The 20195-nt window shown below is 32.9% G+C and overlaps 1 protein-coding gene and 1 long non-coding RNA gene across 2 annotated transcripts in view; both read left to right on the plus strand.

The window, feature by feature from the left end:
- Positions 1–2053, plus strand: part of LOC141480353 (uncharacterized) — a 36001-nt gene extending 33948 nt beyond the window's left edge. The window contains exon 3 of the long non-coding RNA XR_012464292.1: positions 50–2053. This is a non-coding gene — a long non-coding RNA (uncharacterized lncRNA). The remainder of the gene's footprint in view (positions 1–49) is intronic.
- Positions 1–20195, plus strand: part of ftz-f1 (ftz transcription factor 1) — a 345263-nt gene that overhangs the window by 99792 nt on the left and 225276 nt on the right.

Consider the following 20195-nt stretch of genomic DNA (forward strand, 5'->3'; position numbering starts at 1 on the left):
GTATACAAAAACTATGTTTTGAATTGACAGTTTTTTTGTTGAAGTGCAGGTTCCTGATTCCAACTTTTTTGAGGTTCACATCTACAATTCATTCTCTTCGAAATAAAATACAACAAGCGACTAAAGATTTTATGATTGAAGCAAAACCAGATCCAATTCACCAAAGGACAAAAGGCCTTACCAATCCAAATTTGATGATTGGAGCTTCAAAATGAGTTATTAACTTTTCCACCCCCATATCTGGATGTTTGTGTGATAAGGATAAGGTTTTTGGTAGAGATCAATCAATATCGATATTTATATCGACCTCATAGTGGATTATCTGCATCGGCCGATATCGAAAGCCGATATACAGATACATATGGAAAAAATAAAATGAAAAGAGAAATGAAAATTTCTGTTTTTTACCACTTTTAATTGTAACTAACGTTACTGCAGTTTTGTCCTATATGGACATTCTCAAACTAATACAATTCAATTCAAGTTTATTGCAACAATTAAGATAAAATAAATTGAAATCATGTGATTACCGAAATTCGATAAAATACAGTCAAAAACTAAAATGTAATGCAAAACGTAATGAAATGTAGAATACGAAAAAGAACTATGGATATTAACGTAGTAGATGTTCAAAATGTTCACCGCGAACCTCTTGGCAACATCCTAATCTCAAATTAAACTGTCTTCTAATATTATTCAACATATCAGGCGTGACCGACCTAATCCCAAGCGTTATTCGTTCTTTTAAGTCATTCAAATCTGAAGGTTTAGTTTTGTAGATTGCTCTTTACATATCCACATAAAAAGAAAAATGTTGTATCGAGGTGTTGCCGGACATTAACTTGGTGCCAAATGCCAAGTACCAAATAATTATCGCCATTCAAGTTGCCCTCAATGAAAAAGGGACCAATGATATGATTTCCTACAATCCCTGCCAAACATTAACCTTTTGAGGGTATTTCGTGTGAGGATTTTCCGTTGACCCGTGGCGGCAATTTTGCCAAATAGCATGACAGTTAAGAGACAAAATACACTCATCAGAAAACATAACGCCTTCTTATTGAATGATTTCGTTATCCAACATGTCCATCATTTGCTCACAAAAATAAGTTCTTCCATCAAAATCGTCTTCCATGAGCTCCTGAGTGGATATCATTTTATAGGGATGCATTTTTTTTAATATGTTTACTATCGATGTATTACTTACATTGAATGTAGTGGATTCCTGTCTTCTCGATGTATGTGGCTTTTCCTCAAACTCAAGCATTACATCTAATTTGAGTTCATCGCTCATTGGCAGCTGCTTCTTTATCTTCCCCACATGACCAAGCTCGCAAAACTGCTCTTCTATTTTGCTTATTGTTTTTTGAGATATGGGCGGTAAATTAGGAAATTTCTCATGAAATAGGCGAGCTACTTCCTGTTGTGTTCCATTTTATCTTCGTAACCAATCATTTGTAAAACTGTTATTTTATGCATTTTCGTTAATCTAATCATTTGTCAGACTTGAAGTTAACGAAATTTAAACTTAAATTAAAATACTGACAACAAATGTTGTAACATACAAAACAAGTTGACAAGGCGTTTTAAACTAACGTTGCCACGACAATTATTTACTGTTTTTCAATACATGAAATAAGTTTTGAGTATATTGCAATAAGTTTTGAGTGTATGTAATCAAATTTCGATTTTAATTTATTTCATCTTAATTGTTGCAATAAACTTGAAAGCGATAATATTTTTAATAGAGAATGAAGAGACTTTGCAAACGATATATCACAAGCCTATATTTCCCATTTGAAAAACTGGGGGTAGCTCCTGTCTTTCGACGGGGGTTGAAGGTAGGGATAGCATTTTTCTGTTGAAGTACGTCAAATTATAATTTAAATTCGATGTGTTTCGGGATTTTGTTAAAATATGTACCGCAACCGAAATAATAAATTCACTTCATTTGGCTTTTACACACTGTATATAATATGGTTTAGAAAGTGAATGATACTCTTTTTAGCTGCTCGAGCTTTCGCTAATGTTCATTAGCTTTATGGAGGGCTGTGATATAAAAACGGATATATATATATATATATATATATATATATATATATATATATATATATATATATAACAGAATAATTAGTGACTGGATTAACTATAAATCGATTTCATTCGTGAGGTTGCAGTCAATAGCTGGGCTGTTACAAAGAAAACTCTTTGTTATATGTCAAGCTTTCGGTATATTTCACACCTTCGTTAGGACAACTACAATAATAAGATTATATATCTTGTAAAAAATATATAAATATGAAGAACTTACTAACGTGAGAATAAAATATAAAATGGTTCAAAAACAGATAGAAAAACATTAATAAATGACAGTTGATAAAAATTTTGGCTGACAATGTCAAGTGGGAAAATTCTGAATGATACTCGAATTACTAGATTTTTTATTTCCATATATATCCCATATATTCAAGAATTGACACCAAAATTAATTAATGTATTCCGAAATAATAACCTCAAAATATCTAAAACAAATGTCACTTCTATATCTAAATTATGCAGTAAAGTAAAAGCTCCAATTTCAAATAAACAAAAATCCAATTTAGTATACAAAATTTCTTGTATGGATTGTTCTAAAACATATATAGGACAAACATCTAGACCTCTAAGTAGTCGCATCACTTCCCATAAGAGCGACTGTAGACGAAATGTTAATTCTTGTGCATTAACAGAACATGTTAATTCGGAGGATCATAAAATGAATTTTGAAAATCCAAATATTTTAGATAGAGAAACCAATACAACGAAAAGAATATTTTTGGAAATGATACATATTAATAACGAAGAACATTCAATGAATAAACGAACTGATATTGATAGTCTTAGCAAAATTTACACGTACCTACTGAAATATGATAAAGAAAATAAAAAATCTAGTAATTCGAGTATCATTCAGAATTTTCCCACTTGACATTGTCAGCCAAAATTTTTATCAACTGTCATTTATTAATGTTTTTCTATCTGTTTTTGAACCATTTTATATTTTATTCTCACGTTAGTAAGTTCTCCATATTTATATATTTTTTACAAGATATATAATCTTATTATTGTAGTTGTCCTGACGAAGGTGTGAAATATACCGAAAGCTTGACATATAACAAAGAGTTTTCTTTGTAACAGCCCAGCTATTGACTGCAACCTCACGAATTAAATCGATTTATATATATATATATATATATATATATATATATATATATATATATATATATATATATATATATATATATATATACTGCAACCTCACGAATTAAATCGATTTATATATATATATATATATATATATATATATATATATATATATATATATATATAGAGATTTTATCGAGTGTGCATGATACAAATCAAAAATGAAACAATTCGTGGACACAACACTCCAAAAAAGGGGGACAAACCGCGGACACGTGTTTCTGGAATTCTAGGTCTTCTAACTGGAACCACAAATGTGCGGTTGGCTTCTGTTGTTGACTCCGTGCGTATGTGTTGTTTCCTGCTTTAGGCAAACAAGTGTTGCCCATCTTTACACTTGGCTGTACCGCGCTGATGAGGCCAATAGCCAGAAACACGTGTCTCCGCGGTTTGCCCCCCTTTTTTGGAGTGTTATGTCCACGAATTGTTTCATTTTTGATTTATATATATATATATATATATATATATATATATATATATATATATATATATATATATAGAAGGAAAGGTTAGCTCGACTGGCTAAGTTAAGGAATAACGAAGGGAATGAATCGGGTATAGCAGTCAGAGGCAGAAAGATTGTAAAACTCTTTTTTCTGTTCAAGCTTTCGAGGCGTTTATTGTCTCTTCATCGGGAACTCTACAATAATTATTGAATAAACAAACGGTTATGGACAACGTGTTCATACTTACGAAAGTGAGGTTAAAATGAAGTTAACACATAAGTAACAAAGAGGATCCTCATATATGTATGTCAAGATTAAAATTGGTTAAAAACATGTGATATTCATTCAGAATTTTGCAATAATGTGAGATGATTACACGAATAATATGAAATAATGAATTTGAAAATTGAACTCAACAGGTAGTCAGACATGATTGACACGAAACATTAAGTTTGGCAGAATTTCTTGTTCTGACCAATGCATTGCTGCCAATGAGATTTCACAGAACTGTAAAATGATAAATCACAGAGAGTGAAGGTACGGGGTTTCTGTTCTGAAATTATTAAGTATTATCAAATTTGTTTTCTTTGTTTAAACAAAGGAGATAGGTGTAAATCAGGCTGAGACTTTCAATGTCTGACCTGGAATTAATAGTATTTGAATTTTTAACTATGTGACACATTTCTAAGAAAGTTCTTTTTTGAGTATTATTTTCTGAGTCTAAAATTTCAACATTCTCGAAGGAAAAAGCATGATCCAAATTTATGGTGTGATTAGAAAGGGAACATGACGGTTTATTACATCTTATGTCACTCTTGTGTGAAGTGATTCTGTCTTTCAATTTTCTACTAGTTTGTCCAATGTAAATCTTTTCACAACTGGAACATGGGATGGAATAAACCACATTGGATAGATTGATTATATCTTCTTTGTCTTTTAAGTTGGAAAAAAGATTATTAATAGTCTTCAGATTTTTGAAAGCTAATTCCACATGTTCAAATTGAATAAAAATTTTTTTAAGATTGTATAAAAGGCTACCTAGATGAGGTAACGAGAAATAAAATATCATTTGTGGGGAATTGTTATTGTTAGTAATATTAATATTATTATGTAAATTATTGTTTTGATACAGATTGTTATTGTCTAGAATTGTGTTAACGGAAGATCTGTTGAAGAGTAGTTTATAAATGAGAGATTTTGGATAGCCATTTTGAAGAAACAATTCTGCAAGTTTTTTTAAATTTTGTGAACGAAGGCTGCTATGAGTAGTGCACACTACTCGATTTTTCATCCCCAATATTAAATTTATTTTTTGTTTTTCCTGATGGAAAGAGTTATAGTGTAAGAATCTGCCAGATGATCCTGGTTTTCTATACCACGAAGTTATTAAGGAATTGTCCTCTCGCCTTATTAGTCGGGAATCTAAGAAGGGAACACTTCTGTTGGAATCCTCTTCTTCAATAGTGAACTGTACCAGTTCATCATAATGGTTAAAAACCTGCAGAATTTCATTGATTCCATTATGTGGAATACTGAGAATAATATCATCAACATATTTTTTTAAAAAAGGGATTTGAAAGGATAATTTGTTCATACACGCTTCTACCAGATCATCCATTACATATTGTGCTAAAATGGGTGAAACTGGGCTGCCCATAGGCATGCCTTGGATTTGTTTATAAATGTTATTGGAAAAGGAAAATACAGTAGTTATTATGTTTTATATATATATATATATATATATATATATATATATATATATATAATATATAATATATATATATAATATATATATATATATATATATATATATATATATATAATATATAATATATATATATATATATATATATATATATATATATATATATATATATATATATATATATATATATATATATATATGTATATATAAAACATAATAACGGATAAAACAGTCACATACCTGTGCTATGTGAGGATATTTTCTTTAAAGAATTAAATTTTGAAAAAAATCTTGGTGGAGCTGAGGATTTCAAGGGTAAGAATTTCATATCAAAAGTCAACCACCACTTCCGTTTTGAACTACTAAAGGAGTTCTTGGAACGCAGTACAGTTTTAGTTAATACACATCAACATAACCGTTACATCAGTTTTATTCCCTTCTGATTTCTTCAGCAATACATAACTAATATTATTTGTTTCAAATCTACGGTTATGAATCATATATAAAAATAAACCTATAAGACATTTACCAGACTCATTATAAACATTCATTATAATTTATTAGGAAAACTTAACACGAGGATGCACTTTGACCAACAGCAGTTATTTGCTTGTTTCGTCATGAGGAAAGGCTTGAAAATTATAAATGATTGCTGTTTTCTCAGAAAAAAGGTGTCACTTGTATTTCGAGAACAGCCCCATAACATGAGATATCCTTTTTGTGGTTTCAGCGTGAACCACAAACGGAATTCTAGAAATGGTTGTAGTGTACCGGAAGATGAAAAATTACATTATTAATATTCGTCTCGTTTTGGGAAAGTCGATACTGCATAGTTTTTTATTGCTCAGTAGTCAATATGTAATACTGTACTTCATGCCTGAGCGGGCATACATAATTTCAGATTAACTTATTGATAATCTTTATTATTGATAATTATTGATAATCTTTATAATTTGAATTACAAGATATTCAAATAGAAGTACCTATTGTTTATCTACTTAACAATATTTAGTTGAATTCATATAAAACAATTTTGGAAGTATTCATAGTCGGGGTATCAAGTTTCTCTAAAATAATGATGGTGCTTAATATTTGCTTATTGGTTATTAGTAATGTTAATAATCTTATTTACCATTGAAGTCTTTGTTTCTTACAGTCGGGTATTTGGACCATAAGGAACTCGTGAAAGATGTTTGGGCAAATTTAGTTATTTCTAACTAACGTTACTGCAGTTTCGTCCTATAAGGACATTAAACTAACAATGATTGATTACATTAGCCCCTTATAAAACACCACTGTAGGTAATAATAGAGGCACTTAGCTTGCTTGAGTATCTGAATTTTGTTTACTAGTGACAATGTGGATATGCTAATTTGAGAACTGGTGAGTAAACTAAATCGATTTGATCATTTGATTATTGTTTACGCTAGGGTTATAAATGAATGTTAATTAGTGTTTACTATGGTGAAAATATTTTACAAGAATTTAGGCACATATTTATATTCAGAATTAAAATATTACTTTTTTTTATATTTGAATTATTATTTAAAAATTTAATTTTTATTTGATTTGTACTTTTATATTATATACTCACACGAGTATAAATTGTTCTGGAAATAAGTATTTTTGATTTTATATACACTAATACTCAAATTTTACTTTTTTATTTTTCTATGATTCACTTATATTTTTATAGTCTTCTATGATTCACCTATATTTTTTTTTCTCGCTAGGTTAAGTTGAAAAGCAGCCTAGGCTTATACTTCACCTTTTCATTGACCCTTAATTATTGTTGTAAATTTATGTATTTCATTTTTTATATTATGTCGATGAATAAAGACGATTATTATTATTTTTTTCACCGTAGTGTGCGCTGGTCAGGCCCTATCCCCCGAAGCCCCGATACATTCGGGAGGGCGCGCCAGCATTATCAACCAATGACCACTCCCCACACCGTGGGGTAAGTGATCATTGGGTCCGAGAATCATGTGCCCTGAGCAAGCGCAGTGAGCCAAAGAATGACAGCCTTCTGCATCTGTGCGGCTAAGATTTCTGCCCTAGTGCGGCAAGCCGGTATGATTTTGAGATTCGAGAGTAGAGAGGACATCATTCCACCAAGGACTCCAATAATCAGAATAACCATCTCGACAGAGTGATCTGGATAGAATCTGCGGAGTTCGAAGAGAAAATCTCGATATTTTATCCGTTTTTCCTCCTCTTTTCTGACGATATTCGTCTCGCCAGGAGCTGAAAACTCCACGACAAATATCGTTTTGGTCTGGTGGTCGAGAAGGACTACATCAGGCTTATTAGCTTGTATGAGCCTGAGGGTGGGGAACGAATAGTTCCAATAAATTTGGCACTTCTCGTTCCCCACAACGGATTCAATATCCCCCGGAGCGTAAGGCAACACCGGTGTCTCGTCAATACCGTAAGAGTGCCGTAGATGGTAATATAGCACTCTTAGGGCCGCGTTATATCGATGGATATAGGCCGAGACCGCATATGCTGGACATGCTGATAGCAAGTGCATTAGGGTCTCGGGCTTGTGAATTTCCAAGGATTCCAAATAATTGAGTTTGCAAACCTTCGTTGCATAGTGCAAAATTTTCGTATCGTTTAGATTCGGGAACTTGTGGTTGCATGCCAATGAATGGTTTGAAAACGTCGAATCATTTTTACCTAGTCTGAAGGACCTTTCATGTTCAGCATACCGTTTTTGCACTATGCAAGGAAAGGTTGCAAACTCAATTATTTGGAATCCTTGGAAATTCACAAGCATAAACATTGCGATTGCAACCTGTTGAATGATCAAATCGACTTAGTTTACTCACCGGTTTCCAAATTAGCATATCCACATTGTCACTAATAAACAAAATGCAGGTACTCAATTAAGCTAATACGCTCTATTATTACCTACAATGGTATCATATAAGGGGCTCATGTAATCACATTGTTAGTTCAATGTATAAGTTTGAAAATGTTCTTATAGGACGAAACCGCAGTAACGTTAGTTACAAATAAAAGTTGTAAAAAACATAGAAAGTTTCAATTCTCTTTTCTTCAATATTTCTGGAGTTTTTTTCAACACCAAAACGTTATTTTAACACCTCGACACGTGTTTCAATCACCAAGTGATCATCTTCAAGAGGAATATCTTCTTCTTGTATCTTCCTCCAGTAATATTCAAATCTAGCGCAGTTCTGCACAGTAAATGACGATCTAGAGAAGAGGCAATCTACGAATAACCAAGAAAAATGAGACTACTCAGGGCGGTCAGTTCCAAAGCCAAGCTTTGCCATCGATCGCCGAAAAAAATTCGTCTTCTGTCTTTCTCTGCAGCGTAAACTGCAAAGCAACTAGATGAAACCAGAGCACAAAAACAAAGTATTCGTGATCTAACAGGTGTTGCTTCACTGTTGGCGGGTCGAAACGGAGCTATCTGTTGTGGATCACAAATGTCCCATATCTGCAGTTTTCTTCTATCCAGTTCGTATTAATTTGAATCATCTCAAAGAACAATTCGTTCAGGCCAGTTTCAACTCCCTACACAGTAGGTTAATGGATTGACACCTATCAGAAAACAACTACTCCCCTGGTGAATACCACGAAGAGCGTTGGATTATATTCGACAGTTGCGGCAGTTGTATCGCCAACAGCATATGCAGGAATAACTTCAGTGAAGAATCCTGCTCTGACACCTGTCGGATATAATCCAACACCCTTCGTAGTATTAGCCAGGGGAGTAGTTGTTTTTTGATATGTGTCAGTCCATTAACCTACAGTGTAGGGAGTTGAGACTAGCCTGAACGAATTGTTCTTTTAGATGATTTGATTTATAGCCAGTCTTCAAGTATGCCCACTGACTATATGTGAAAAGTTTTCTTTCCTTATACAAGGAATTGGGTACATTTCGGATATCCGGTTGGTTACCTGGCACCATGCACTGGCACCTGTCGGATATAATCCAACGCCCTTCGTGGTATTATCCAGGGGTGTAGTTGTTTTCTGATAGGTGTCAGTCCATTAACCTACGGCGTAGGGAGTTGAGACTGGCCTGAACGAATTGTTCTTTTAGATGATTTGATTTATAGCCAGTCTTTAAGTATGCCCACTGACTATATGTGTGGCAGTAATTTGTCACATTCTCTGTCGTAGACGTGTCTCGATTTCTTTTGATAGCAATTTTTGTGTTGCTTTTTTCCTTTTATTTGTAGTTTCGTCATTGAATTTCACAACATTCCTGCATTTTTGTTGGATTGAATTCTTAAAGTTTTTCCATCAGATAAGTACAAGTCAATGTCAATGAAAATGAAACAGGGTTCTAGGATGAAGAAAAATTTTGATTAGCTTATTACCAAATGGAGCTGAACAGCTTTTACATTTCTGAAAGTGACATCAGTTCCTCAAGGGTTACTACTGAAAAACGGTTTGCAATGAAAGTAACAACTTAACGAAAGATATGAAAAAGAAATGTGTATCATTACCCACTGATTAGTAGATAGGAATTGAGATTATATAAGGTGGCAGCAAATTTAATCATTTGATACCGGGTCGGAAAATTAATCATTTCTTAGTTACTCTGATTTCTTATTTATGAATTTCAATTCAAATCCTCAGTTTTAATGACAAAATGTCTTACCAGACAGCATCTGATTACATATAAACTACCATTAGGCGATTGAAAAATCGATCATTAGTTAGCTAATTTATATGAAATATACACATTTTTTGTCATTTTCAGTTTTACCTAAAATGGCGGTGTTTCTAATAAAAAAACGAAATAATAATCGTGACTTTTATATATAGTGAAATTTTTCATGAAATCATTTTATGACCAATTTTATTCATTTGATTTTCATTTAATGTTCAATGAATAAACAATTGCAAATGACACGAAAATCTCAACTAATTGCTGTTCTCGAGTTTCAAAGTGACTATTTTTCTCGTCGTCGTCGGTACTAAATTTTATAGTTTGCCAAAATGAATACAAAACAGAGGCAATAGATACTCTAGTAGTTCGAAAAATTCTTTATCGTCTAATAAAAATAACACAACTCGCGTAAACTCGTCATTTATGCAGCAACTCAAGGAAATTTTTAAATAGAAAAACAGGTCATTGCGACCAACTAACACACTACACTAGACCCAGTTTATTCTCGTAGAAATGGCACGTTACACCTGATTCATTTTCATTTATGTTTCAGAATTGATCGGAATGAATAAAATTGTCTTCTCTTTAGTTTCCAAAGCCATAGTTCGTCTTCCTTGCCATGATTTTTTTTATTTATTCTCCACGAAAATAATGACAACCGTATAGGTATCCTAAAAAAATAAATCCGAATATTAACTTAATAACACATTATATCGTATGTCAACTCTCTACAACGTGTTACAAAAATTTCCTCACTGTATAATAACGGTTCTGAACAAGAAATTGCTTGCTTCAATAATTTTAAAAAAAAGTAGATTATATTGTATTAATGAACTGCTATTTTTGAGTTTAATAGAAAAGAATACCTATTTCCCTCGTTTTTCTACTAGACAAAAAAGGAAATAGAATGGAGAAAGGAGATCGAATGGAGAGGAGATCGAATGAAAATGTTGCCGAACTTCACAATAACTTTTTAAACAACCCAAATGCGTAAAATTATGATATAACATCTTTTTCTATTTAACGTTTTGTTTGGTTATTTGACGAAAGAGAAATCTTTTTTATTCATTACTTATTTAAAATGAGTAAAAAACATCATATCGGAGCAGAAAATCAGAGCGAATAAGTTTTTAAAGACCCATTCCAAGTTGTGTACTGGGAAATTCACATCGTTATATATGTATACTAATGGTAATGCAAAAGCAATGATAATGCCAATGTAGCCAATGTAAAATCCTATGTAACAGAAATAGTTGTTTATTTTATTTGCAGACTTCAAGAACTAATATGATGAATAAATTGCAAATATGCGTTTTGTGCAGTAATTACCATTTGTATAGGAACATTTAATTGGTTTTGTGAATCTCCTCCAGACTGACATTTATTTCAACTTACATTTTTCTTTAGTATTAATAATATCATAGTCCATGATGATAATTATAGACTTTTTCAGAATGAATTTTATAAAACGTTTTGCTTCACGGTACCTTCATCAGTTACTAGTACATCAAACTACTCTACAATGTCTTTCATATAGCATTCATTACACGAATGATTGAATCTATTGAAATAGGTAGATATTGGGAAAACAACTAGGTACAGTACAATATTACTTTTAGGAAAACAGATAAAATATTGGCATTTTATGTCAAAACTCCATTAGATAAAGGAATGATTTTCGCCAAACAGACAGATTTGGAAAGCCCAATTAATATAGTATTATTTCTAGGAGAACAATTAATTTGTAAATACCGAGTGATTCTCTAAGATGGCTCACTCCTATAACTTTTTTTATTATTGGAGATTGAAAAACGAAATTTAGGGGTTGTGTATTATAGTTCAATTAACATTTTTGACATATTTACTTGCTTTGCCGTACTTCCGGTTTGACCGGAAATGACCCCAATTTGCGATTTTCAAATGGGACATCCTAGGTATATATTTTTACTTATTTCGATCGAGAATGACATTCTAAATCCAACAATACTTCACTTGTCAATATTTGACAAATGAAATCATGTTTATTCCAATTTTAATTTTTTGCTTAATTTTATGCTCTAGTTCTTTACGAGTAGTTGATGTTGTATTTGAACCCTGATTTTTAATTGTTCCCCAGAGAAAAAAATCTAGTGGAGTTACATCTGGTGATATAGAATATGAAAAAGAAATGATACATTTATGTAAAAATATGACAACGCAGGCCACTGCCTAAATCCATAAGTGCCAAATCAGTTTTCTGGGAAGGTGTTTTAAAAATCTGTTTAAATCTGTTTTTCCGTCACTCCCCTACAAACAACAACCCTCAGAAGTCGAAACTTGTGCGAGCTAAGGCATAACGAGTTTTAAACTTTTAACGTGTGATTCCTAACACATCATTCATATGTTCTCTTACGACTTGAGAATTGTGAGGTGGCGCTCCATCTTGTCAAAAATAGATATCAACTTGGTTAGCCAGTGGCAAATCTACCATAAAATCATTAATTTAATTTCTGAGGAACTGTTGTTGGCCCCAAAAGTTTTCCTCTGATAATACTCATCCAGCAATTGAAAGCAAATCGCTCTTGAAAATTTCTTTTTTGCATCAGATGTAAATTTGTTTGAAACCAGTACCTTTTATTATTACACGCTTTATATTAGCTTCACCTGTATGTATGGATGGATGGATGGGATGGGATGGGATGGAATGGAATGGGATGGGATGGGATGGGATGGAATGGGATGGGATGGGATGGGATGGGATGGGATGGGATGGAATGGAATGGAATGGAATGGGATGGGATGGGATGGGATGGGATGGGATGGGATGGGATGGGATGGGATGGGATTGGGATGGGATGGGATGGGATGGGATGGGATATGATGGGATGGGATGGGATGGGATGGGATGGGATGGGATGGGATGGGATGGGATGGGATGGGATGGGATGGGATGGGATGGGATGGGATGGGATGGGATGGGATGGGATGGGATGGGATGGGATGGGATGAGATGAGATGAGATGAGATGAGATGAGATGAGATGAGATGAGATGAGATGGGATGAGATGAGATGGGATGGGATGGGATGGATGTATGTATGTATGGATGCTTGCTTGCTTGTTTGTATGTATGTTTGTTTGTTTGTAACTTTCAAGCTCCTTCATATTTCTTGATTTATTCGCGGGCAGTTGGCGCTGTACGTAACTCTCGACATTATTGCTTGATCTATTCGCGGGCAGATGGCGCTGTACGTAACTCTCGACATAGTTGCATGATCTATTCGCGGGCAGATGGCGCTGTACGTAACCTCCTTGATAGGTTGTTCTAAAAAAATCAAAATAAATAAATATAGTTTAAAAAAACTAAAAAACACGCTTTTAAAGAACATCGAACTAAAAAGTTGAAAATAAATATAGTTTAAAAAACTAAAAAACACGCTTTTAAAGAACATCGAACTAAAAAGTTAAAAATGTATTTTTTTAAATAAGGTTAAAACAATAACGATAAAAAAATACTAGTATTATTGTGAAAAAAGCGTGGGCGCTTTGTGCCATATTTTTTGTATATCTAGCGCCCACGCTTTTCCACAATAATACTACTATTTTTCGATCGTTATTGTTTTAAGCTTATTTAAAATTTTTTTTTAAATTTTTTAATTCGATGTTCTTTAAAAGCGTGTTTTTCAGTTTTCCAAACTATATTTATTCCTATTGAACATACCCAAGTTGGTGAATCGGATTTCATCTGAATAAATAATTTTAAATGGAAAACGTACATCTTCTCTGTATTTAGTCAAAAACCAGTTGTAATTAGTCAATCTTCGGCGACGATTTAGGGAACCTCTGACCTTGAATTCGAGCTGCATCAGTTGCATTCTTTTTTGTTTCTCTGTTGATTAACAAGATGTCAATTTTCTCGTTTCTGGTATAATTTGCCATATCTAATTATAAACTACAAAACATATAAATTTTTAAAAGTGACAGCATATTCATTAGCCTATTTGTTTAGGCAGCTTCAATTGTTTGTCACGGATAACTAGACTAACAGGACTTAGTGTACAAGTATACCGAATACGTATTATTTGTTATTAGGTATGATTGTTTCTTGCAATTATTCAGAAAAGTAGGAAAAATAAAGTGATAGTGTGTGGCATCAAATTATTCGCAAGAAAATGGTCTTTCAAAAAAGACGACAAGCCACCCCCTTTTCATTCGAAAAAATCAAGTTAACTGGAAAGATTCATATTTGCGAATGTAAAATAATTTTTACAACGGCTGTGAAGTCATAAGTCTCAAAGTCGTAGTTTTTCCAAGTTACTTGATCAAGAATGAAGTGATTTACACAATCCATGGCATTCCAGATCAAAAAATTAAAATTGGAATAAACATGATTTCATTTGTTAAATATTGACAAGTGAAGTATTGTTGGATTAAGAATGTCATTCTCGATCGAAATAAGTAAAAATATATAGGATAACCCATTTAAAAATCGCAAATTGGGGTCATTTCCGGTCAAACCGAAAGTACAGCAAAGCAAGTAAATATGTCAAAAAATGTAAATTGAACTAATTAATGACATTTTATTTAAAAAAAAATGAAAATTTGCGTTTATTGATTTCCAGAGATTCTAGCAGATTTAATTTTTGTCCTTTAATTTTCTGCAGGTAGTCCATGTCGAAATCATCGTTATTCTCTAAAAGGTGGCAAGCATAGTTGAAATTAGTTTTCTTTAGCTCAAAACTTCTTTTATGTTCGGAGATTCTCGTAGACTCCTGATTTTTTATCTTTGTCCCTTTTTGACTTATTGTTTTTTATATGCCTTCTCAAGAATTTACCAGTCTTATATGATATGTTAAAGTTCTCTTTTGCCACAAAGAAACGAAGATAACAAATCGTGGGTCTATAAAGTAACATGTGAATTATGCTGAAAAGTTCGATGGAAGAAATTTCAAGAAATTTTAAAACGTGAAATTACGAACTAAATAAAAGTATTGAACTACAGAAAACTAATTCCATCTAGAGAATAACCACGATTTCCACATAGACTACGACATATTACATACAGAAAATATACGACAATACTTAAACCTCCTAAAATCGCTGGAAATTAAAGAACGCAAATATTCAAAAAAAATTTAAAGGACCAACAGGAAGTTATTCAGTCACCATTATTGAAATTTTTCTCATAAAATGTCATCGATTAACATATTTGTTGTGGAATTAGCCGCGGTGGTAGTGCGCCCGACTCACGATCGGAAGACCGTGGGTTCGAATCCCGTCTCGACCAGATATTTTTCTCGAAAGAATTAATCTGGTTGAAGCTGGGATGATTCTGCAACCGTATTGGGAATCACACGTTAACAGGTAAGACCTCGTTAGTCCTTAATTCGCACAAGTTCTCAACTTCTGAGAGTTGTCGTTCGTATGGGGGCGACAGCTGATTAACGGAAAAACAGATTTTGAACAGATTTACATATTGACTGTTTTCGATATAATATTTTGTGTTTTCCTAAATCTACCTGTTTGGTCAGAATTATTCATTCATCTAATTAAGTTTTGACATTGAATGCCAATATTTCACATGTCTTCCTAAAAGTAATATTGTAGTTGTATCTAAAAATTTTCTCATTACCCAGTGTTATTATATAAAAGATATTGTGGAATAGTTTGATGGACTAATAACTGATGAAGCTACCGTAAAGAAAAACGCGTTTTAAATAACATTCATTGTGAAAATTCTTTACATATTATCATGGATGATGTTATTAATTTTCATTAAGTATCTGGTCAGAGTATTCATAATTTGATATCAACTATATGTTATACTAAGAGAATATATTGTCCTAGAAAAGTATCTACTCTTATGTCTGGTCAACAATAAATTATTATTGAATTTACACATCAGGTTACGTTTTCAATTGAAATTCTATATCTGTAATTGAATTTGTGCAATCGAATCACAAGTGACTCTCAAAAGCAACTTCCTAATGAAACAATTGATGCGTTCGCCCGGTGGGTGAGCAATAATCAAAATAATCAAGGATTGCCTCATCATAGGCTAGCGATATTTGTTAATAATTTTAATTATATTTTCAATACAGAGACACGCCCGTTTAGCGAATTGCATATTCTAATCAAGAAACAAGTGAGGAATGAGATTACTAAATAGCTCGGGTATGAAAATGTTAACGGATAATTTTTGTTGTTTCGGTCGACTGTTTTATAAGATTGATTGGTAAATTACAGTATTCGTGAAAAGCGATAGGGTGTAACTCCAGCTGGTATCGATTTGTTGAGAGGCAGTTGTTCCAGTACCTAGAAATTGACATTCTTTGGTGCATTTCGGAATTATTGAATCACAAACACATTCTTCTGTGATTATTACTACAAATATCTGACGATGTTTTTATTATCGATTAAGATTTCTTATACACCAGTTGTATGAGAAATAATCAGTCATTAATTTTTATATTTCATTTATAAAATATTTCTTCAGCGACCCTGAGAAGTCGCCAATAATTTTAGCACCTGTTTAAGGTTCATTTTTTTGTAAGCTGTCTTATTATTAATTATTCATTACCACAAGTTGAACTCACTGTGTCATTAACGGCACAGTAAACTGTTAAAGTCTTATTCATGCTTGACCTAGACTGGATCATTTTTCAAAATTTATAAATGTGGTTTTCGAGGTAATGTTGAAAATGATAGTGGCATATCCAATCAGTTTGAATTAACAAAAATGTTAGATTGCTTTCGAAAGCTGTCATTGGGTTTCAAAAATGTAATAATCACACGGTTTCTGTCTCAAAGAGTCCTTCTTATCGAACTCAATACTATATAAAATCACACCATACATGTTCTAGAAAATATATTGCAAGTTGAATCTATATATGCAGACTTTTTCAAAGCCTTCGATATGGTCAAAACAATTTGTTGTTACAAAAAGTGAATCTTTGGAAATTATGAAAATATATTTAAATAAATTGAAAACTATCCTGTAGATAGAATCGAAAATGTGAAACATGTATCTTTTATCTCCATCTCAAATTATCATATTATTATTATTATTCATTATTATTCAGCCTTTTTGTAAATTACTTTAATCAAGTTAATAGCAATAATGTATTGTTGATATTTTTGGATGAACTAAAGACGTTTAGAACAGTTTCAAGTATTTGTGATGGTGTATATGGTGGTGGTGGTGTATATAAATGGTGTAATATCAAATTTTTGTGCTCTTCCATTTTCTGATCGAATAACTGAATAAAAAAAATACACGATCTTACACCATGTTTTGTTTCACAAAAAAAAAGATGGATTGCTTAATATGTTTTTCTGAAAGATATTTCAGCATTTGTACTTCAATAGTTTTCTAAATAACTTTGGAACCTGCTGGGTAATATATTCCAAATCATCTAAAGGAACAATTTGTTCAGGCCAGTCTCAGCTTGCTACACCGTAGGTTAATTCGATTTTCAATTATCGAAAATCATCGACTTTATGTTGATGATAGACACTACCTTGCACTGACGAGTACCCAAACAGCCCGAAACCGGTCTGCAAGTGTGTTCCAATAATTGAAAATCTATTGCGGCATTTGTATCGCCAACACCATATGCAGGAATAACTTCAGTGAAGAATCCTGCACTGATACCTATCGGATATAATCCAACGCCCTTCGTGGTATTAGCCAGAGGAATGGTTGTTTTCTGATAGGTGTCAGTCCATTAACCTACAACGTAGGGAGTTGAGACTGACCTGAACAAATTGTTCCTTTAGATGATTTGATTTATAGCCAGTCCTCAAGTATGCCCACTGACTATATGTGAAGGTGATATATTTATTGGTCTTTAACATTCATGTTATGAGTGTTGTTCGATTTAGGAAAAAGTATGATGTGAGACAGCCAAATGGAATTGTTTTGAAAAACGGAGTGAATAATACAGTAGTTTATCAAATGTGTGGAAAATGATAGTCAACATGTTATTTACAAATGCAGGGTTGATATATTGAGGGCATCATAGTTAGTAGTCTTAGTTTCAAAATCATTCAGAGTAGAATGAAACTTTTATCTCAGGTAAAGTAGAGAGGTAAAGTAGCCAAAATTAATTTTCGAATTATTTTTATGTTGATTCAAAATATTTATATCAGGTTTGAGATCAGCAATTGCATTCATAAAGTTGCTATCGATAAAAAGTCTAACCTGTAATTTTGTGTTCCATTTATTCCCGAAAAGTGATTTCAAAGTAATCCATTTTTTCAGGGGATTCATTCTTCTATTTGTATGGGTAAATCATTGTTTTCTCCTTTTATGGTCAACGTTATAAGATTTTTGATTTATCTATAGTTATTCTAGTCTGATTCATTTTTGCTTAGTTTAAATATTTTAATGAATAGGCCAGGGGCAAAATTTGTATAACCCTGATCATTTACCTAGGAGCATATACATTCATTATTGTAATGATGTCAGTAAATAAGTTACCTTTGTCATTAACATCTATTTCATGAATTACTTTCCAGGGCATTAAGAATTCAAAATTAGATGTCAACGCCATGGTAGCGAACACGTAAAACACAAATATCTACATTGAATCTATATTATGCGTTCAATTATATCTGCAAACCATTGTGTTTTGAATCTCTTTTTTGAAATAGTTCAACAATTTGTATTTTTTGAATCTGTTTAAAAATCTGTTTTTCCTTTAACCAGCTGTCGCACCCCTATGAACGACAACCCTCACAAGTCGAAACTTGTTCGAGCTGAAGATTAACAAGGTCTTACCTTTTAACGTGTGATTCCTAACACGGGTTGGACGATACCAAGTGAAAATCGATCGTTCAGCCTGAGGCTTGAACCACCGACCAACACGGCGGTTGATTCAAGTGAGTGAACAAAGCACCCACGTCGAACCGACCAGATTTGTTTTTTGGTAAATATTTTAGGATTTTAGAGAGGTGATTTATGTTTATGTCTCTAGTTCACTGCATCGACACCAGGGGGAGTGTCGCTTATTTTGAATTTCCTATTGGTTTGAGATCAGCATCAGATTGATTATAATTTAGATTTATTGAAAATCTCCACTACTTCAGTTACATATTTGTCATAATGCTGATGATCCATAGTGAAAAATAACTAAACCGTTAAATTTTCAAAAAGTTTGGTTATGCCACACTTGCGTATCGCATTTGCATAATTTTTTACTGCGATTTGCTCTGATCCTTGACGACATCTCTCGAGTTAGTCACAACTAACAGTTTGTAGGTCGATTATCGACGATTGCGAGCGCAGGTGGTTAGCAAGAAGAGAGTGAAATTGGCGGTTACGTCGCGTTTTGTTTTACTTTCAGTGAGATTATGTGAAATGTTGTTTCATAATCTCGGAGAAATTTATATGTATGAGAACCGTCTTTACTTTCTTTCTGCGACACAAGATCACGAAATGTTATGTTATGTTGTACAACTTTGTACGTCTACGAAAGAATGTAAGGAGAGTTTGATGAAATGAATTCAAAATTGAAGAATAATATCTAAAATAGGGATAGTTTTTTTTTTTGAAAATATGACATTTCGACTTCGAAACGGATAGTTCTTGAAACTGATTAAGAAGAAAATGAAGTCCTAAAAATGATTTCGCCTCACCAAGGTCGGTAGTTTTAAATGATCTTGTGAGTTGTAACTTGACCTCATTTTTCAATTTTTATTGTTCGAAAAAATAAGCTGGTCATCCACCCACACAGCCTCTATTATCATATATTTTCCTGTTATTTTGAAATAAACACAAGAGTCAAATTTTGACTGAGTCAAACCAAAGTTCTGCATCCAATTTTTGATTCCATATGCGGCTCGTTTGCTTGAGTCCATAAATGTTCTTTCGAAGTCGACATACTTTTGAAGTTCCATCGCTGAAACCAGGTGGTTGGGACATGTAGATTTCTTCTTCCAAGTCTCCTTGAAGGAATGCGGATACTGCATCCATCTGATCAATGTCCATATTGTGCTCTGCAGCCAGAGATATTAGATATCTGAGGGAGCTATACCTGACAACTGGCGAGAATGTTTCTTCGTAATCCACTCCCCTCCTTTGGGCGAATCCCTTGACAACAAGTTTTGCTTTATGAACTGTTATTTTACCATCGGCATGCAAGGGATTGTTTTGAAGCAGGGAGATC

The sequence above is a fragment of the Leptinotarsa decemlineata genome, unplaced genomic scaffold (assembly GCF_025532065.1).
Source record: "Leptinotarsa decemlineata unplaced genomic scaffold, Ldec_3_MD MMD2_P_RNA_scaffold_11, whole genome shotgun sequence".
Classification (NCBI taxonomy): Eukaryota; Metazoa; Arthropoda; class Insecta; order Coleoptera; family Chrysomelidae; genus Leptinotarsa; species Leptinotarsa decemlineata.